Raw genomic sequence first — 20,685 nt, forward strand, 5'->3', positions numbered from 1 at the left:
CAATGTCGTACCACAATGACATTAAAACCAATTAAGATTTTCAGCAGCTATTTTAAGCCGATGTGATATGAATTCTACAACTATTTTGACAGTTCAAAAAAATTCACAACAATCTACCACATATCCTTAATACAATATTTTTAACAAGGTTTCTCATTCAGGCAATCTTCAGCAAACGACAGTCCAAACAGGACATGGACGAAGAAGTGCTGCTCGGAGTTGACAGGCCTGGTCCAGAGCGTACCTGAGGTCAGGGGGTGGAGAGGTAGCAAAGGATGAGTGGATTGATTTGGACTTGAAGTCCCTTCTGGGGTAACCCTCAGGGGAGCGCTAATGGAAGGGATGGACAGGGCTGTGGTGCGTGTGTGTGTGTGTGTATGTGTGTGGTGTGTTTGTGTGTGTGTGTGTGTGGTGTGTGTGTGTGTGTGTGTGTGTGTGTGTGTGTGTGGTGTGTGTGTGTGTGTATGTGTGTGTGTGTGTGTGTGTGTGTGTGTGTCTGTGTGTGTGTGGTGTGTGTGTGTGTATGTGTGTGTGTGTGTGTGTGTGTTGGTGGAGGGGGGTTGGGGTACTGATAGAGACACGAGATGCCCCCATCAACCCTCGGCTGCGGTGGGGACTAAGAGTGGCTAAGAGCGACACGTCTTTAAGGACATGGACACACTGTGCTTGCTGCACTCCGTCTCACTGACCAGATCCTACTGGCGTCGGTCCATCTGTCCCTTATGGAGGGTCTGCCTTTTGATAATACACATATGTATGTGTGTAACTATGCTGCATGTATGTATGTACAGTATGTATGAATGTATGCATTTGGTTGTTCTCTGTTCATGCAGCATACTGTGTGTTTCAGTTCCAATGATCAGATTCCTAAAAAATAATGTTCATAAAGGGTCTTTTTGGATTGCTTCATTGTATTCTACTTATCCACTTATGCAGTGCATGGTCTACTTACTTTGTTACTTTGTTTGTTGCAGACTATGCACACACACACACACACAAACACACACACACACACATACAAACATACATACACACACACACACACACTTCAAAGGTTGTGTGACCTCCACGTGTTCTCATAACATAGCCTAATTTCCCCTGATCTAATTATGTTTACACGAGCGCAGGGGCCCCGCACAATTAATGACAGGCTTTACGCGCGCCCCTTCGCCATTACGCTGATTGATGCCCGTGTTCACCTACTTCCCCCCGCTGCGAACGAGGAGGGCTATTTTCATCCGGTGTTTTCTTTTCTTTTCTCCCCCCCCCCCCCCCCCCTCTCTTCCCAGTGAGTCGAAAGACCCGGGCGTCGACTTGCTCTAATACACGGCGACGCGCTGCTTACGTTTATTGATGGGTAAACACTGCAACGGCAAACGGCCGCTCATTTATCAGATCGGCTTACGGCGCAGGTGTGCTCTCCGTGGCGCAACAGGCGTATGTTTCCGCCATAATCCTTCAGCAGGGGAGCCATTCACCGATGCACCCTTGGCAGCACTTCATTAAGGGGGGGGGGGGGGGGTGGGAAGGGGGGGTAATGAGGGGGAAGGTGGAGAGTGGGAAGGTTTGTACATTAGTGCTCAGCCTTTTAGATTCACCTGTGCCAAACTCTTCACATCTTGCAAAAAAAAAAAGAAAAACACCTACATGGGCAATTTTGCTACGAAATGGGCGGGCATTTATCTTTGCTGATAAGCCATCAAACATTACCAGGTGTGTGTATGATGTGTGTGTGTGTGTGTATGATAGAGAGACAGAGAGAGGTGGAGGAAGAGTGAAGTGGTATATCCCAAGCCAACCACTCAGCGTACTTCATGGCCTCTCTGCTCGTGCTTGGTGTCCCTGGCTCGCTCCCTGTTTAATGTAATTGGGCGAGACAGAGGAAGAACAGCGTGCACTTCCCTGCCTGTCCTCCCTCCCTCCCTGCCTCTCTCTAGACCTCTGGGAATCCTCCTCATCAGCCCGGACAGTGACATATGGCGTGGCAGAGGTGAGCTCTACCTGAGGCCATTCATCAGTGCCCCACCACCCCACCCTTGCTCCACTCCTCTCTCTCTCTCTCCCGTCGCTGATGGCTTCAATTCCGCAGTCTCGCGCCGTCACAAAGTGAGCCTCATAGTTTCCCCTGCTGGCATCGATAAATCACCCCACCCCACCACACCCTTGCCAACCTGCCCCTGCCCTCTATGGGAAGTGTGTGAGGGTGTGTGTGTGTGTGTGTGTGTGTGTGTGTGTGCGTGTGTGCATGTGTGCGTGTGTGTGTGTGTGTGTGCGTGTGTCTGGTAGGGTGGGGGAATGACTCAGACCCTCATAATGAACATCACAGTGACAGAACAAGAGACAGAGGTCAGCTGGACATAGACGTTGGCGTCTTACGTCCATAATTCCAGGTTCTTTTGTTCTATTTCAAGTGCAGGTGATGGATATACAGTACAGCAACTGGGGGTCGGACGGATGGATGGATGGATAGATGGATGGATGGATTGATTTATAGACTTATTTGATTGAATGTCCAGTGGTTCCTGCCGTGTACGGCTCTAGGCTGACATACACCGACTGATGTCTGAGCCCCCTCAGACCCCCGAGACACCCGCCTGTCATCCTGATTGATAGACACTCTGATGACAACCCCAGAGAGAAACTCCAGCAGTGTAAGAGGTGCCCTCTCTTTAACTATGCCAAGGCAAAAACAACATGGAATAGCATTATAACTGGACAGAACATAAGAATCCTAAAATATGATACTTAATCCGATTAATGATGACAATTATGATCCTACTTATTTCTGTATATTGTATTATTGTATTGTATATTGTATTAGTTGACTGAAAGTATAATCTAACCATTGTGTTTGTCCCTACCTGTAATGTACTGTATGTACGTGTTTCATTTGCAACACTATAATGTCTGCCTGCCTATTTCATTTGTCTATGTGTCTGTTTGTATGTCAATCATACAGACATCTGCTTCATTTTCTCAGAGGAGCAAATAAAGATGTCAGGAAGCATTGATAGCTCGAGACGCCCCTACAAACCTACTCAACGGATTTCAACTGCTCTTACAAGGGAGAGGACTTCATTCCCTGTTAGTTACCCACAGCAAATCAACAGCAAAGTGTTTGAAAACTACCATCTACTTCACCTGCCTTAAAAAAAATATATATATATATATATATAAAAAAAAGGCTTGTCTGTCTGCTCTAGAGAGGCCTTGGCGCATTAGATGCCCTCGATGTTTTGTACCCCCTCCTCCGCTCTTCTCCACTCCTCTCCGATTGGCAGGCAGTTCACGGTGAGAGCAGACCGTCTCCTGCTGAGTCACGGCTGCCAACGATCCATGCCAGTCACTCTCTCTGTCAGTCAGACACTGCAGGTGCCTGATTCCGCTAATGCCATCGCTACACGTATCTCCTGTCAGACAGATTTCTTTTCCGCAAAAACATATTTGTCTCCTTGGTTATTTATTTACTTTGCCCGGAGGGGGGGGTGGGGTGAAGGGTTTAAAATAATCTCACACAGAGATACCGTGTCGAATTGGAAGAACTTTCTAGAACTTTTTTTTTGGCTTCTGGTTAACCCTCCAAAAAGCAGATTTAAGGTGTCTAAGGCATGCCTATAGCGTCAAAGACCCAGGAGCTGCAGAAAATCAGATATAATAGTTAAGATTCAAGATTTGTCAGGACTCTAGAGAGAGAGAGAGATAGAGATAAAGAGAGCACCTCTAACTCATGCATGTCCTCATCCTCTACCACACAGGGCAGGGGCAAAAGGAAGAAGAAAAAGAAGAAGAAATGAATGATCCATAAAGAAAAGGTAAATCCACACCACCTATAGGCCCATGTACAGTCCAATTTCTCAGTTTCTCGTCTCCTTTTCTTGTTCCTGGGTCTCCGAGCTCGGCACTGTCCCCCGAGCCAAACAGTCTCGGCTTGTGTGTTATGGCAGATGGCAAAATTCGTTTGACTGGTGGTAGTAATTAGTCAGAGGATGAGTCACTCAGACTGTGCTCCGGGGCCGTCATCAGCAGCAGTTAGCTCGCATAATTCACAGCTACTAATGAGCGGACACGAAGAAAGACTCCGAGGGTTTTCAGGAAGACGTTATTACCTGAAGGTGGGACCTCTGGCTGTTGATGAATGAACAGTGCATATGAGAATGAGAATGAGAAAATATTAAGTTACACAGTGAATATATAGGGCCCTATCATGACATTCATGACAAGTGCATTGTCACTATTCAAAAGTCTATTCAAATTTAGTAGGATGTCCAGTTCACATTGGGAGGGGTTTCGTTCTCAAAAGTGGAGCGCATGGCGTAACAAGGTGTTCCTAGGTCTTTTAATCAGTCATATGGGTGTGTTTGGGGTGTAACGTCATTTTAAACCAATGAGAATGACATCTGTCATTCCCTTTAACGGCGCAATGCGCGATATGTCAAATAAATGCATCGGTATTTTGGCATTCAACCGCGGATTTGAAGGAGGCTGCTTGCGAGACCGTATGGAATAGTCATTCTTAAACCATGCTTTACTAAAACCTAGCATAGCCTTCACGCATTTGCACTCGTCTATTATTTGAACTCATTGGCAAAGTGAAACTAACTTCACCAAGGAGTCAGTGAACGACAAGACAGTTATATGCAGTTACTTTCACTATTGACTGACAATGGGTTACCATCGAAAACATAGGCTGGAAAAAGCAACACTTACCCTAATGTTGCTCAAATGACTGAATAAAACAACATTTATCCTGCAGGAGTTGCTTATATCTCGTGACAGTTTGTCTTCAGCTGTGCTCCATACGTGTCTCTCGCCTCTTCCCTAATCACTTTTAACTGTCATTACCAATTTGCAAATGATGGTGAATAACTACTCATCATGAGATGTACAGTATTTCGTAATATCTTTATTCTAATTATGTTTCCCATTGTAATCGTGCAATTTGTAATGCTTTGCATGGACGTGCGCTGGTGTGCGTTCATGAATGATAGAAGGATGGTGCGTGCACCTGCCAATATGACTGTTGACATGCGCTCTTAAAATACCATATGAACTCGCCATTGACTTCTGACCAGGTTTAGGTGGTGTATGATAGCGATTTTTAGACATCGCGCTAGGCCCCTCCCTAGGTTGTTAATTGACACACCCCTGGGCGCAATGCTTAAAAAATAAACGTGCAAAATACAGAATTCAACTTTCCGCGGGTGAATAACGAGTATTACGCCATGCGCTGGTGGCCCAAAATACAGCCCATAGTGTTTTACAGTGTGGAATAAAAAATAAAATTAAAGCAATCATCACCACCAGACATTTCACCTTCCGCAGAATCTTATATGAAGCAAAGTCATAAAACTATATGAGAAAAACTGATGTCTTGTCTTACAAACTGACTGTGACTGAGACTTGTTTGTATCATTTTAGCTCATTTCAGGAATGTATTTCCCACTTGTTCTGGAAACGACACACATATATATATATATATATATATATATATATATATATATATCCAGCATTTGAAATGGAACCTCTGACTCTTTTTTGCTGTCTGAATGAAGCATAGATCAATTAGGTACATACGGATATCAAGCCTTTTAAACCCCCCCTTCACACACACTCACACCCACCCCCTGTCAGTTGGTTTCCTCCGAGTGCTTTTCCTTTCATCTCTCTCAAGATACAGAGTTTTGACTTGCAGGAAAAATACCGCAGTTTAGAATTATATAGCTTCTAGCTAGAGGGGGCAAGTTAGTGTTGCCAGTGATTTTGCCATTGTAACAACAACAGCTGAGAGTTACTTCTGGTCCAGTCGAGCGTGAATTCCTCATGTGGTAGTGCAACATAACAGGGAAATTGGATGAATTGGATTTGGAAAAAAAAGCAAGATGTCTCGGTCCCCTGCAAAGCAAAACTTATGGAGGTGTTTGCTTTTATATTATTTAAAGCCAAGGAGCATTGCAGGTTGAAAAACAAAATCCAGAAGAGAGACTAGAGATAGAGAGATATATAGGGAGAGAGAAAGAGAGAGAGAGAGAGAGAAAGAGAGAGAGAGAGAAAGAGAGAGATGTTTAAGTGTATGCAAATGTACCATCTGGATTGTTTGAACTGCTCTGTAATCTGGGAGTTTATATAAAGGAAGAGAAAGCAGGTCCCTCAGTGTGCCATAACCTACTCTGTCAGCATGTGTCTCTGTGAAGAGGCTCGTGCAATTCACTTTCATATCATATATTTATAAGTGTGACATCCCCATAGCAGCATACACCCCCCACACACCCCCTCAGTTTCTAAATCATCCCTGCTATGCACAAACACACACACACACACACACACACACACACACACACACACACACACACACACACACACTGAATCATCTCAAAAATACAAAAGCACACAAATGCACACTTTGACAAATTAAATAAATACACACTTGTGCACACAACATTCAGTTTATAAATCATCTCAGGGAGTGCACACAAGCACACTTTTGATGAATATGCACAAACAGAGCTCAAACAAGGAGCACTGTATTGAACACATTTGAATTCTGTATTTGAATTCACCAATCAAACAAGCAGCACTGTATTGAACACACACATATAGACACACACACACACAAATACAAATGCAAACACACACAATCGTACACACAGACACATGCAAATGCACAACATTGTCATACACATATTCTTCTCAAGCGATAACAGAAATGGGTAAAGTCTGTGTAGGCATACTTGCATTTTTTCCAAGGTGCCAACTCAACACCAACCCTTGAACTGAAATACAGTTTTGCTCTTTCTTTTGTTTTCATCTTTTTCGGTAATTCAGCATCTTTGAAAGATTAAAAATGAATGAAAGAGCTTTTGGTTGAGGGAAGGCAAATGGCAAGAGAGCGTGTGTGTGTTTGATGAGACCTCAATATCAGTTGCACAAGCACTGCAATAAAACACACACACACACGCACACACACGTCACAGAATAAAGAGAATATTTTAGCCACGGCACATGTGATCCATAATTATGCAACAGATCAATGTATACATGCAATTAAACCGGGCCTTCTCATTCTTCAAAAGCAAAAATAAAATAAATAAATAAATTGGAACAGCGAACTATATAGCCTACATTCTGCCAAACAACAACATGCCAATTTAACAGTTTGAACTCCACTAGCAACTGCCACATTATATATAATGTAGCCCCCCCCCCCCCCCCCCCTTACACACACCCCACCCCATACACACACACAAACACACACACACACACACACACACACACAATTTCCAACTTTGATCTCAACCTCTAGTGACCATCGAGGGCTGAGATTACAGCTGCAACTGGTAGCAGTTGTCATGGGGAAATGGAGGTTGGTGTGGTGGTGTGTTGACAGGCCCCAAATTACAAAACAGAGCTGCAGACAAACTTTTTATCCTCTAGGCCCTGTGAACCATTCACATCGAGCACACACACACACACACACACACACACACACCCATGAAGTTCAACCCATGCCCCCCAAATCACCCACACTAAAGCGCACACAAATAACTGCCCCTCCATCCGAGGTATCCTAAAAGCAGCACCCTCAGTAGATCTGAATGGACTCGTACGATTGGGAACAGTAGTGACAGTAGCATAACAAGATAACATTGTTAGCACGTACCGAACTATGGAATGTTATTTTAGTAACACTTTACACAAACCTCGCTTCATAAAATGTATAATGGCAAATGTCATATGCGATTGTCATGACCAGTGTTGGGAGTAATGCGTTACAAAAGTAATGTAATTACTGTAATATATTGCTGTTTGCGGTAACGCGGTAATGTAAGGCATTACAAAAAAAAAATTGGGTAATATTTACTCGGTACAAACTTCAGTAACGCGCGTTACAATGCAGTTTAACCCAAAATTAAGTGCTTGTTTTGTTTTGATACATATTTGCAAACACCACGCGAGAACAACAGAGGAGAAAAAATCCACGCAAAATAGTAGAATGTTATCTCCTGATACTGGTTGAATATGACTGTGGCTGCAGTAGACTCGCAGGCAGACTCAATTTGCGGGATGGACATAAGCCTACGCTCATTATGTTCAGCTTGTCAGAGACAATGCTATGAAGAACATAATAGTTAGTGCACTTTGTGTGCGAAACCGAAAGATCTTTCAGCTCGCGAAATAGCACAAGTAAATAAATGAAACATCTAAAGTAGTGCCACGCTAATCTTTTTGATTCTTGATAAAACACAAACTATGCTGTTGTGCATGTCAGCTTTGTGCTGTGAACTTAAATTGAAGAGAATAAAGGGATAGAAATGCAGAAAAAGATTATGTAGCCTGGCAGTGCCACCGCTCCCACCACGCGCATCACGCACTTTGCGTTGGGCACCAAAGGACAGAGGGGGCACCCAAATGTAACCAATGAATAGCTTTACTGCAAACTGCGTTTCACTCTTCATCAATAACGTTTACAATGTCAAAATGCACTAACACGATGTTACATGCAAGTTTGATACCTTTTGGGTTCTCTCAATCACCACGTAGTAGAATTGGTGGGTCTTCAATCATTTGTTTTCCAAGCATTTAGGCTACACGAAGCACATGATATGCTGAGTCGACTGAAACGCATTCCATTCAGATAGCTAGGTGGATACCAGGCTCATAATTCACTTGTATTCGCAAAACGAAATGTGAAGCAACATGTCATTGCATACTTCCATTTCCAAAGCAATGAAGGTTGCTTAAAACAACTTAACATTGTGCATATTATTGTTAATATTGTGCTATCAATGTAACTCAAACAAATAAGGCTTGTAAACAAGAGCTGGCAAAAGGGCATTATGACAACGTAAAGATCAATGCTCTTAAAGTGACAGTGCACCATTTATAAGTAAAACAGCATTTCTTCAGAAATGTATGTTTAAAAATACACAGTAATGGTCTGTAAATAATAGGCCTTTTATTTTACTTTAGGTGTTTGAGTTATCATTTAAATGTCACTCACTCAAAGCCACTCACTTAGGGCACCGAAATGGCCAGCAGGCCACCATCTTGACATGTCTTTATTAAAGGAACCATATGTAAAAATTGTATTTCAATTAATCATAAAATTGCCCTGATATATCACTAGACATTAAGAAATCATGTTCATTTCAAATACTTATATCACTGACAACAGTAGTCTGGCCAGGATATTGTCATTTAAAAAGTGAAGTTGCAGCCCTCAACTGATGTTGATGTTGTCATGTTGTGTTTTGGCCTAATGCGCCACCCTCCACCTATCTACTAATCACAAAGTCAGTAGTGTTTTGTCATCCGGTTGCCAACTCTGCCAGTCAGAGGGGAGGGAAAGGGGATACACCGCTCTACAGTAATTTGAAAGTGATTGTAGTACCCGTTTTGGCCACAATCTTACATATGGTTCCTTTAAGCTTTGATTTACAATATAGTAGGCTCTCTATTGATTTTAATGAGTAGGCCTAGGCCTTAAAGTTACAGTATTTCTATCACAATTTACCAGACTTTGACCTTTTGTCGGTTTTTAACAAAATTCTGACTATGATTGTTCCTTGTATTGCATTATGAGCACTGCGCCTACTGCATTCTACTGTTGCCTTAAGCATAGCTCAGTCATTATGCTATACCACATCTCCCTCCATTGGAAGAGCAAGCTGTATTGAGCGTAATAAACTGCATTTAGAATGGCAAATCCATATTTCTAGATATTTTGGTGAAAGTAACTTAAAAGTAATGCAATAGTAGTGTAATGCCTTACAATTCAGAGACAGTAATATTATAATGTAACAAATTACTTTGAAATGACAGTAATAAGTAATGCATAGTACATTACGATTTTGAAGTAACTTGCCCAACACTGGTCATGACCCTGTGCCATGCAATAAGGTGACTTACTAGGTGACATTAAGCTGCTTTGGCTTAAAAAATTCAGAGAGCTGCCATGATAATTACCAACAATAGTGACATGACATTGACAAGTCATTTGACATCAGCTGACAACACATGTATGGTAACGCCAGTCTAATACAGCAGCATGAAGAGCTTTCATAATGTTAGCTGCTGTAGTATCTGCATTAGTGAATCCTGATGAATCCACAATAGCATTACTACTAGTGGAGCTTGTCATGCCGGCTAAGTCCTTTTATAAGGTCGGGTGCAGTCGAGGTACACCAGTGATACCGCTCTGTCTCCACGGCTACTGTTTGTTTACCTTTCTCTGCTCCTCCGTCCTTATCGCGGCCATGGCAGAACACTTCACACTCAGTATCCATTGAGCAGCATAAACACACATTAATGCACCAAAAGCATATCACATGAGCCTAGACTTGTAGTCAAGACCGCCTAAACCGAGACCAAGACACTACCAAGACCAGAGGGTATCAAGACCGAGACCAAGACGAGACCAAGGCCAAGACAGACTGAGTCAAGACCAAGACAAAGTCGAGACAAGACCGAGACCAAAAAAAAAAAAAAAAACAGCTAGCGAGCTAGTGTTACCAAAATCCTTTTAGGCATGTCCCTCCACTCGGCGGCCATATTGCAACGCTTTTTGGGCATCCTAATCAGCAGAAATGCGCGTGCGCAAGGCTTCACCACACCAACCGTGCTCCAGTGTCGAGTTCACAACACATGATTGGCACAATGTCTGCACAACACAGCACATAATTGGCTCAAAGTAGTCAACTCACACCACATGATTCGCTCAATGTATACACATGTCGACATTTTGGCGAGGAAGGGGTGGGATATGTGTAGACAACGTTGCAAACTAGCCCCATGCATTTCTATGGAGGATTTTTTGAGTGCTGTGACTCCACATTAGAAAGTCTCTGGTGTTACACCATAACTTGCATCAATTGAATAAGAGCAGCATACTGGGGCAGGGTTCTCAAGTTTTGAGCTCAGCTTGGAGTGAGATTGGGGGGGGGGGGGGGGGGTGCACTCACTCACTAATTATAAAAAAAAAATTGGAAAGAAGCATTAACCCTTTGAGACCTTGAATTTGTCATTGTAATCTATACATCCTATATTTTGTTTTTGTCTGGGAAAGTATAATGCATAGCCTATGTCTCTTATGTCAGCCTTATCAAGGGAAAACATTTGTTTTTTTATGTCACCAGGAAGCATGTCAGTAGAAATAACTTTTCATAATTTAGGTGGGATAGATTGGAATCTTGAAATATAATAATCGTGGCGCTGGGATATTCTATGGCTCACCAATTTACCAGATGTAGGCCTATATGTACTGAGTGAGACAAATATTTTATTTATTAGGCTAATTGCTTTATTCACTTGAGTAGCCTATATTGTCACTGAATCATTAGACTAAGCATGTGCATGCCGAAACCGAGGACAGCAAGTTAATTATACATTATGGTGGTTGGCAGGTCATTGTCTGCAGCAGTCCTGTATGTTTAGAAAAAAATGTAGGCCTATGTGTAGCATACTCGCTCAAATTGATAACACTCGTTAATAATAAGCTAATTTTCATTCATTGTTGACATGGTCCATGGAGGATCAGATGGGTGTCCCGGGACCTGATGAACACGGCGCTAAAAAGCACAAACGAGTGCGAAAGTTGCAGCCGTGACAACAGGGAAAGTGCAGGCAGCCACGAGAGCGATTGGTCGTGTAAAATGAACGTTGCTGATGTCTGGCTTACACAAAGCTATAACGACACAATCATTAGGTTTTCTTAATGACCGACAGTTTAGTTTAGTTTATAGATAAGACATAATTTTGCCATAAAGTAGCTAGGCCAAATGTTCGTGAAAAGGCTTGATTTACACGCCCTGTACCATAAGTAGGCTGGTTTACCAAATGACAGACAGTTGAATTTCTGAATAAAAAGAATGTTGGTGCAGTTTTGAAATCTTAAACGTGTAACCCCACACAAGCATAACGTGGTTGTAGGGAGGGGATGTGCTATTTTGGAATTTTACCCGGATACAACGAATAGCCTACTATTTTTTGATTGGATGTCGGTGGCTATTTATTTTTTTGATTTTGCTGGTGAGTGGTGCGCTAGTTCTGAACCCTGCGAGAAATCCTCTCGTATCCCTGTGCCTCCTCTAATAATTATGCAGATACCTTGACATCCCTAGTAATATTTCTGCGTGAGAAATGCAAGGTGTGGTGTGTGAGCGTGAACTTGTTGAATTGCGTGTGTCTCAGGCCCATTGCGTGAGACTTGAGAACCCTGCTGGGGTAAGAGATTCAGTCCCAGTTTAAATTAAATTTAAGAAGGTATTATTTCAACTACAGACAGAACAATGCAAGAGACAGAGCATGTCATGAATGTGTGTAACTGTGAGCTCACTCACTGTAAATGTTTTCGTAGACTGGGTGAGATAAACTATGTAGGCTATAGCAATTGCATGACAATGATGAGAGAGAGAGACTTTGCAAAACTTGCATTTTGCAGAATGCTTCTTTCTTGCCCCTGGACTGCAAATTTCTTTATGTTCCGTGAATGCAAATTTAAGGATGGCGGAATTCGCTGACATTATTATTACTAGGTCTGACTGAGACTGACAGCTACGACGTAAACCTAACGTTTCGCGCTGGCTACACTCGCGTCTTTTGATTGGATGAGCGCCAGTTTCTTAATCACAACAAAATACATGTATGTCATTGATTGGTTGCATTTGAAAGGTTGCATTTGAAGGGCGTGAAAGGCGAAATAATTTTATGTTGCATTATCGAATGTTATGTTTTGTATCATGGACATATTTGTTGCAAATCTCCCGACCACTATGTCGACCCGAGACCGCAAGACCAAGACAATGAGACCAAGACAAGACCGAGGGATCCGAGACCAAGACAAGACCAAGACCAAAGACGGTCGAGACTGTGACAAGACCGAGACCATGTAAAAGTGGTCTCGAGACCAAGATAGTTTATAGATAAGACATAATTGAAAGAAAAAAAAGTATGAAAGAAAAAAAAAGTATGAAAGAAAAAAAAGAAGAAAAAAAAAGTTTAATCACTGTTCCATGTCAACTGTCTTTAAATGGTAACTTTAACAACCATAATAAACAAAGCAAGATGTACTGTAGGTGTGAGTAAAACGCAAATTAGTCAATTTGCACAGCCTCTCTCAGTTTTGTATTGTAGGCTTTATAGTCTGACAACAGAAGTGAAGCTTAAAAACATGTCGGCTGTAATATGAGCGATCAGCACTGCTGGTGTAAATTGCTACATTGATTCTAATTTGATTATATCGCTGAAAATAGACAGACAACAGGCAGGTGACTGATACGCATTTTGAAAAACAGATGGTGTAAATTGGCCTTAAGCAGGAAAAAGGCCTTCAAGGTGTCCAAACATACAGAATGGATGAACTTGACAAGGAAACTTCACGAGTTCTTTGCCTCCACGTTGTTCATTAATTTGACAAGGCAAAGACGTCATCGGCGGCATTATTACCCGTAAGAGGGAAGAGACACTTTATTAAAGGGGAAATCCGGTGTGAAATGGATTTTGGATATGCTTAGCATGATAACGAGTTTGAACATTCGTTGGGGAGAAAAAAACGCTAATCCGATGCATTCTGAACTATTCTGTTTTTAGCCTATGCTTTTAAAATGCTAGCACTGGTAGAGATAGGGCATTTCTAAAAAGATTGACAATTTTAAACCATTACGAGGCTGAAAGTAACCCGACACTTGTAGCTACTTCCCATTTACTTTCGTCAAAACACGAGATCTATGTTGTAGGGACTTAATTTCAAGATGGCGTCAACCGGCAAACGACTCAAGGTATTGTCCGTATAGTCCTTTTTAATCAACTATCTGTACATTTACAAAGTTGTCAATGCCTTGTTTTATACGTTAGGACCCTCATTATACTACCAAAGAAGTGTTGAGCTACTTTGAGTCTCATAAATGGTTTAAAATTAGCAATCTTTTTACCATGAGAAATGCCAGACCACTGCCAGTGTTAGCATTTTGGAAGCATCGGCTAAAAACAGGCTAGTTTAGAATGCTTCGGATTAGCTTTTTTTTTTGCTCCACAACGAACGTTCGAACTCGTTATCATGCTAAGCATGTCCAAAATCCATTTTACACTGGATCTCCCCTTTAAGTATTGTACCACTTCAAGCTCTAAGGTTTTACACTAAAACATCATAGTGCAGTTGTTACTATGTATTAATACTTACACACTTGTGGGAGTCATTTTGAAGGAGCATAAATATTTTATATATCTATATAAATGCGTTTATAATGCGTCATGAATACTGGGTTCAAGTAAAGTGTTACTGTTTTGTTGTGGGTGTTGACTGTTTTTCGTGTTTGTGTGTTTATGCACGACTCAATTTTTCACAAGGCTATTTTCTCTTCTAAACATGTTGATTTCCATTAATAAATGAATATTTGATTACACACACACACTCTACCCCCCACCTCTCCAAAAATAACCAAAAAATCCACCCCGGGGTGTCATTTTTTTTCATTTATTACTGAGCAAATATTTTTCATTTCAATAATTAATTGTAACGACAGGCATTGTTCCCCTCTTAGCTATGCGGGTAATTATTATGTAAAATACATACGGCGCCCACACGCAAACAAAGGGCCCGCGACACTATTAGAGCTTATAAATATTTGGCGGGGGCTAATAGGTGCCCCTCACTGCTTTGACGGGGAGAGTGTGTCACGGATTAGGAGCTGATACGGGTCGCGGCTGGGGAGAGAGGGAGAAAGGAGTCGGAGGAAAAAGAGGGGAGGAGAGGAGGAGGAGGAGAGGAGAGAGATAGGCGCAGTGAGGCGTGATGGGATGGACCTGGCAGCGGGGAAGTGGTGATGAGAGGGGACCAGCACTAAAGATACCTGCCATCTGGAGAGGGAGAGAGAGACGGAGAGGGAGGGACGAAGAGAGAGAGGGAGGGATAAAGGGAGAAAGAGAGAGAGAAGCAGCCAGCTGAGAAATGCACTGCAGCAGCAGCAGCCACACGCACACACCACATACACACACACACACACACACACACACACACACACCACATACACACATACACACACACACATACACGATAACACATATAAACAAAACTACACATCTTTGCACAATCTCACCTTAATTTAAGATAACACACAAACACACACAAACACATACACACACACACACACAAATACACAAACCTATGTATTCTAGCGACCGGCTGTCAATCATCAGAGTGCCCATGCACTGGGCCACGGTGTTCTAATGCTGTTTTTTTGCTTGCATAATAAACAAGACAACAAAATACTGGCATTTTGTGTGAAACAGTTACAGTTACAGTATGATCACACACACATACACATACACACACACAAACAGAACCTACTCTACTGAGGTCATATCCTCGAGAGGGATTCAGTGCAGGATGCACACACCTCTAACAAGTACAGTCATACTGTACAAGCATTAAACACCTGGAGAGAAAAAAGTACAGATGTAACACACGCACGCACGCACAGACACACACACACACGCGCGCATACACACACACACACACACACACACACACAGTCTGACCCTTCAGTTCAGTTAACACCTTTACATAACCTGCACAGACTTCTTACGGAGGGAATTTTGATGATAATGTAAGAATGAACGAATACTACGGTGCATGTAGTAAAAAAAAGAAAGTGTCTGAGAGAGAGAGGGTGGAGGAATAGAGGGAGAGAGAGATGTCACAGGGGGATTAGGCAACAGCAGCTGATCCTGTAAGCGAAGTGCGAGGGATTTAGCATTCACTGATGACAGTGGAGCTATTAGCCACGTAGTGCATTACAAGCGGCTAATCTGGACGAGTGCCTCTCCTGTTCTCAGGCTGATCCAAGCCAAACGCACCGACAGCGGCGCATCAACTACTATTACCTCCACCGCTAATACAAATGCTAATGTTCCTTACATCAAGTCAACGGTTTGGAAAGAAATCACTCAAGAACATGTCTCTACTCGCCCAACGTATCTGACTGGGCTGTCCAACACTCCAATCCCCAACCACCACTCAACCAAACAGCCCCCCCAACTAATACACAACCACACACACCCCTTAACCCCATGACATGGTTTACAGCAGTTAGCATTGTGTGTCGGAAATAATTACCCGCATATATTTGCATCATTAGGCAGGGAAGGATTAAGTCGAACAATGCTTTGCATATTGACTGTGGGGACTCGTCTCGATTGCAGCAAAAACGTCTACACCATTCAGAATAATGCTTTCGGTTTTCTTTTTCCATGGCTTCTCTAGAGATCTGGTTTGCAGCAGAATTGTGACAATAAATACATGCTCCATTTTGTTCTGGCTCCTTGACAGAGGGTTGGAATGTGTCAAATGCCACCATAAACAGAGTGGGGCGAAAAACCGAAACAAAAGAGTAACAAAAGAAACATAATGGGGAGTGTGACTATACGCTAATTAAAAAAGTGAGCCACACAATGGGCGAGGTGAGGCCAAATTCCTCTCCTGAGCCCCCCAGCCACGCCCGTCACACGGTCGATCAGGTGTAGTTGCGAGATTTTGCTCCACTTGCTTTTTTTCTTTTTTTTTTCTTTTTTTCTCCCTTCTTCTCCCTCAAGTGAGCATTCCATTTCCCAGACTGCCTCCCCAGACAGTTAATACCCTTAATCTCTCAAGCGACAGGCGAGGTGAACTAAGCCAGGTGTGGGAGCACCTGTTCTGTATGGCCTACACGAAACCTCGAGAAACTAACTCCTCCAGAGTGTTCTGCTCCCTTCCTATGATGCCCTTCAAGCGCTTTCCACAAGTCTGCACTCGATTACAGCTGGTCTATGAATAACTATCGGCTCATATATCTCCCTCGGCTTCGTAGGGGCTCCCTCAGCTCTGGGTGCTGCTGACACGCTCTCCTTGACTGTTAAGCTTCTCGATACACTTCACTGTTCGAAAAATGTCTGGGGGTGACCTTGTTTTGTCAGAGAGCTTTTTTTTCTTTCTTCTCCCCCACAATTTGTACTAAGTGGAGAGTTGCATCTCTCAAAGTTCTGTCTGACTGAAACCTTATCGAGGAAACTAGTCCTATTCGATGAACGAGAAGTTTTAAAGCCAAAAAAAAAAAGAAGTAATATAAAGAGCTTACGCTGAGAGCGGCGCTAATATTACAAAGCCTTTTCTCCAGTCTAATACTACAGGCGTTTTATGGCCGGAATTTGACGAGCGCGGCTAAATGTTAAAGACATTCCGAGCTCTGCTGACTCCACCGACAGGAAGCTCTCTCCCCAGTAACCTTATTCCCATCATCAAGGTGACACCTGCATCAGTCGAGGAGGTAAAAAAAAAAAAAAAAAACGAGTCCTGCTGCTACATTTCGTGGAAAACACGGGCCTCTTGGCACGAGGCAAACCGAATTAAGGCAGGGAGTCGAAAGGAGCCCTGTCAGCTCAGCTCACTCGTCACCATCCGTCATGCGCCGCGGATAATCAAACTAACTCTCGGCTACCAGCAGAGACAACAACAACGCCAGCAGTAACGAACACACATGCGAGCATCAGGGTCATCGTTAAGAAACATGCATATGATGAACAGGCACTAGGTGATCGGGAGGTGCAGATTGCATTTGAACAGGTGCCCACGGGGCAGTGTCGAGCGCTGGCACTGGCGGTTGCCTAGCGCGGCACCTGGTTGATGAGACAGTCACTTTCACTAGGGGCTGAGATTTATGATGTTCTGGGCAAGTCACCGTCATTAGAGTGAATTGTTGAGGGACAGTGGAGGGATGTGAGGCAGAAGAAGGTGGAAGGATGTAGAGAGAGAGAGAGAGAGAGAGAGAGAGAGAGAGAGAGAGAGAGAGAGAGAGAGAGAGAGAGAGAGAGAGAGAGAGAGAGAACATGGTGGGGGAGGTGGTAGTCGAGGGGGGCAGTGGAGAGAAGTGATGAAAATTACATCCAGGTTTTTTTTTTCTTCTCCTTACTGGCAGCACAGCACTTCTTTAAACTATAAATCTTTGATCCTTTCCTTCTTTGTGCTATGGCATTTCCTAATGGTTTGAAATCCCTGCGATTTCACACCCCAATTAGTAAATGACTTTTGTTGTCCTGAAACCACTCCTAATGTTGCGGGGCAGGGGTGCGGTGGAGAGGTGGACCCACTCCAAACCCGCCCGAGCTGGATTTACCTCGGGGGTTCTGCGGAGCAGCGGAAACACATTAAAAACCAAAGGATGTGAACCCAATTACTGTGTGCTGTGTTTCGCTGAGACCTTTTTGAAATGGAAATGCTGTAAAATGTTGTCCAGGCATGTTAATAGTAACTCGATCAGCATGCTGCATATACCCACTACTCTGCTCTACAACCAATAGTTTCAATACTGCCACTCAGTACCAATCTTTGATGTATCATATATATTTATACATATACATATATATACTCCTCATCTACTTACCTTTATCTATCTAAGTATAAGTAAGTATATATACTCTTTTGATCCTGTGAGGGAAATTTGGTCTCTGCATTTATCCCAATTCGTGAATTAGTGAAACACACTCAGCACACAGTGAACTAATCCCGGCTGCCTGCAACCACAGCAGCGCTCGGGGAGCAGTGAGGGGTTAGGTGCCTTGCTCAAGGGCACTTCAGCCGTGCCTACTGGTCGGGGCTCTAACCGGCAACCCGGCAAGTCCGAAGCGCTAACAAGTAGGCCACGGCTGCCCCCATCTACCTTACCAACCCATTTCACATTTTTTAACAATTCAATGTGTCATTGGAACTATAACACACCACATCCAACACATGCGTCCCCACATCCAACAGCATTTAGTCCTGTGGCTCCGATGATCGATGATCGATGATCGATGCTGATTGTTACCTGTTCTAATAATAAAGGCTCTGCTTTACATTAAAATGGCTGAATGCTATTCGCTGTTAGGTGCAAAAACACCTTATTCTGTGTCCAAGCCGTATGATTGAGGCGCTAAAAATACAGTAATCAATACAGTCTGCCCCACATTCACTCAGCGCACACAATGAGGATGATTTCGGAGAAGTGGTGACGCTCGTTCTGTTGGGGATTTTCTTTTCTGATATCAAGCTTAAGGGCTGTCCAACATGATTATTGTGCGCTGACTACCAAGCAAGTAGAAGGCTTTTAATATTTTACATCCCATGCATGCAGTGTCAAAGTGAAGTCAAGTTGCACTTTACAGCTTTTTTTTTCCCTTAGCACTAAAATACTAGCCTGGAGATTTCAGACCCTGGTAATGTAGAAAGATTAAGGGTCTGGCCACGAATAATGTAATGGGCCAACTCGAAAGGCGGCACCAAGCGTGCATTTGAAAATCTCACTGCACGCAATTGGATAACACAATACGACCAATGTTTACTGACTGATTCCGGACTTCGACGCAATTGGATAACACTACGACTTTCATCTGTTTAGCTCGCCTCAGATACCGGCAGATACACCGATGTGATTGGCTCCCCGTGATACAAGTGGCAAAAGTAACGTGCATCGTTACTCACTGCCAGAGTGTCTCGCAGAGACAATTCAAATTGTGCTCTTGCGAGAACTCTGAAGTTTCCAGGGTACTAAAATACTAAAGGATATTCCTATTTCAAAGGAATGTTCCAGTTCTATTACTTTTATGACGTCAACAGAACCTACAACAAAGCAACAGAGCCTACACAAACAGGGTGAAGGATATTGTAAATAAAAGCCAGAAAGATTCATTGTGTTCTTTGACATATAATTGCGTATAGGTGTCTTACAAACACGTCAGGTATTTACTCAAAGATTCCGCAAAAAAATGAACTGTTTAAACAGCTTTTATGAACTTACTGTCATAGCTAGATCTTTCTAGTTTCTTCTAGATTTGATAGGCTACCAAAGTCCTTCCCATGTCAAGAATGCTAAGCTAATGTTTGTTTTTTGTCATTGTTGCTAAGTGATAAGATTGTTTTAATACTGACTAACAGACAAACTCAACCATCACAAACGCTCAAAAGTCACTGGTAAGATTTAGCTGCTCTTGCTAAGATGCTGAGGTGCTCAGAGGCTGAGTTGTGCGCCACAGCACCACAACAGGTTGGGCTAGGGTTAGGGTACTATGTTCCCCGGTCCCATACAAAGCGGGGAACATAGGACCCGGGGAACAACACAACAACAACACAACACAACTTGTCACCTGCAATCCTTTCCATTGGTTCAGCCTCACTAAAAAACCTGCTGACCAAAAACTGTAATTGACACTTAGGTAAATAAACTTGAACAGGGAGTCTCAGGCGTCTCTGTCTGCAAGGACGGCTTTTGCAGCAAAAGCAATCCCATCTGTCCCACAGAGATTAAGGAGAAACCAATACTCCTTGTCTGCAACTTCAAACACAGATAAATACACATCGACTCTCTCTTTCCCCACTTTTCTCTCTGACCCTTGCTGTCATGTGCAATCACTCCCTGCCTTCACCTGCATGAGTGTGCGTGTGTGTGTGTTTCTTTTATACTTCACACTGGAGAGGGTAGCAATCTTACTGAGCAGGTGAGCAGACCTGGTGAGCAGAAACCCCTTCCACCCTCCACCCACCCTACCCTACCCTACTCCAACCCCGTACCAAGAGAAAACCCGTCAAAAAGTCCTCATTTTTCGACAACTCCGAAGACACGCCAAGTGGACACCAAGTGACATGCGGCCGATCCCGGCTTTGAAAAAGTAAATGTCAGCCTTGTC

At 43.1% G+C, this 20,685-nt stretch overlaps 1 protein-coding gene across 1 annotated transcript in view; it reads right to left on the bottom strand.

Annotated features, from left to right (window-relative positions):
* Nucleotides 1–20,685, bottom strand: part of sorcs3a (sortilin related VPS10 domain containing receptor 3a) — a 221,268-nt gene that overhangs the window by 72,312 nt on the left and 128,271 nt on the right. The window lies entirely within an intron of this gene.

The sequence above is a fragment of the Alosa pseudoharengus genome, unplaced genomic scaffold (genome assembly GCF_046254945.1).
Source record: "Alosa pseudoharengus isolate Yale_2024_CS ecotype anadromous, Long Island Sound unplaced genomic scaffold, YU_APseudo_1.1 YU_APseudo_1.1_scf_1, whole genome shotgun sequence".
NCBI lineage: Eukaryota > Metazoa > Chordata > Actinopteri > Clupeiformes > Clupeidae > Alosa > Alosa pseudoharengus.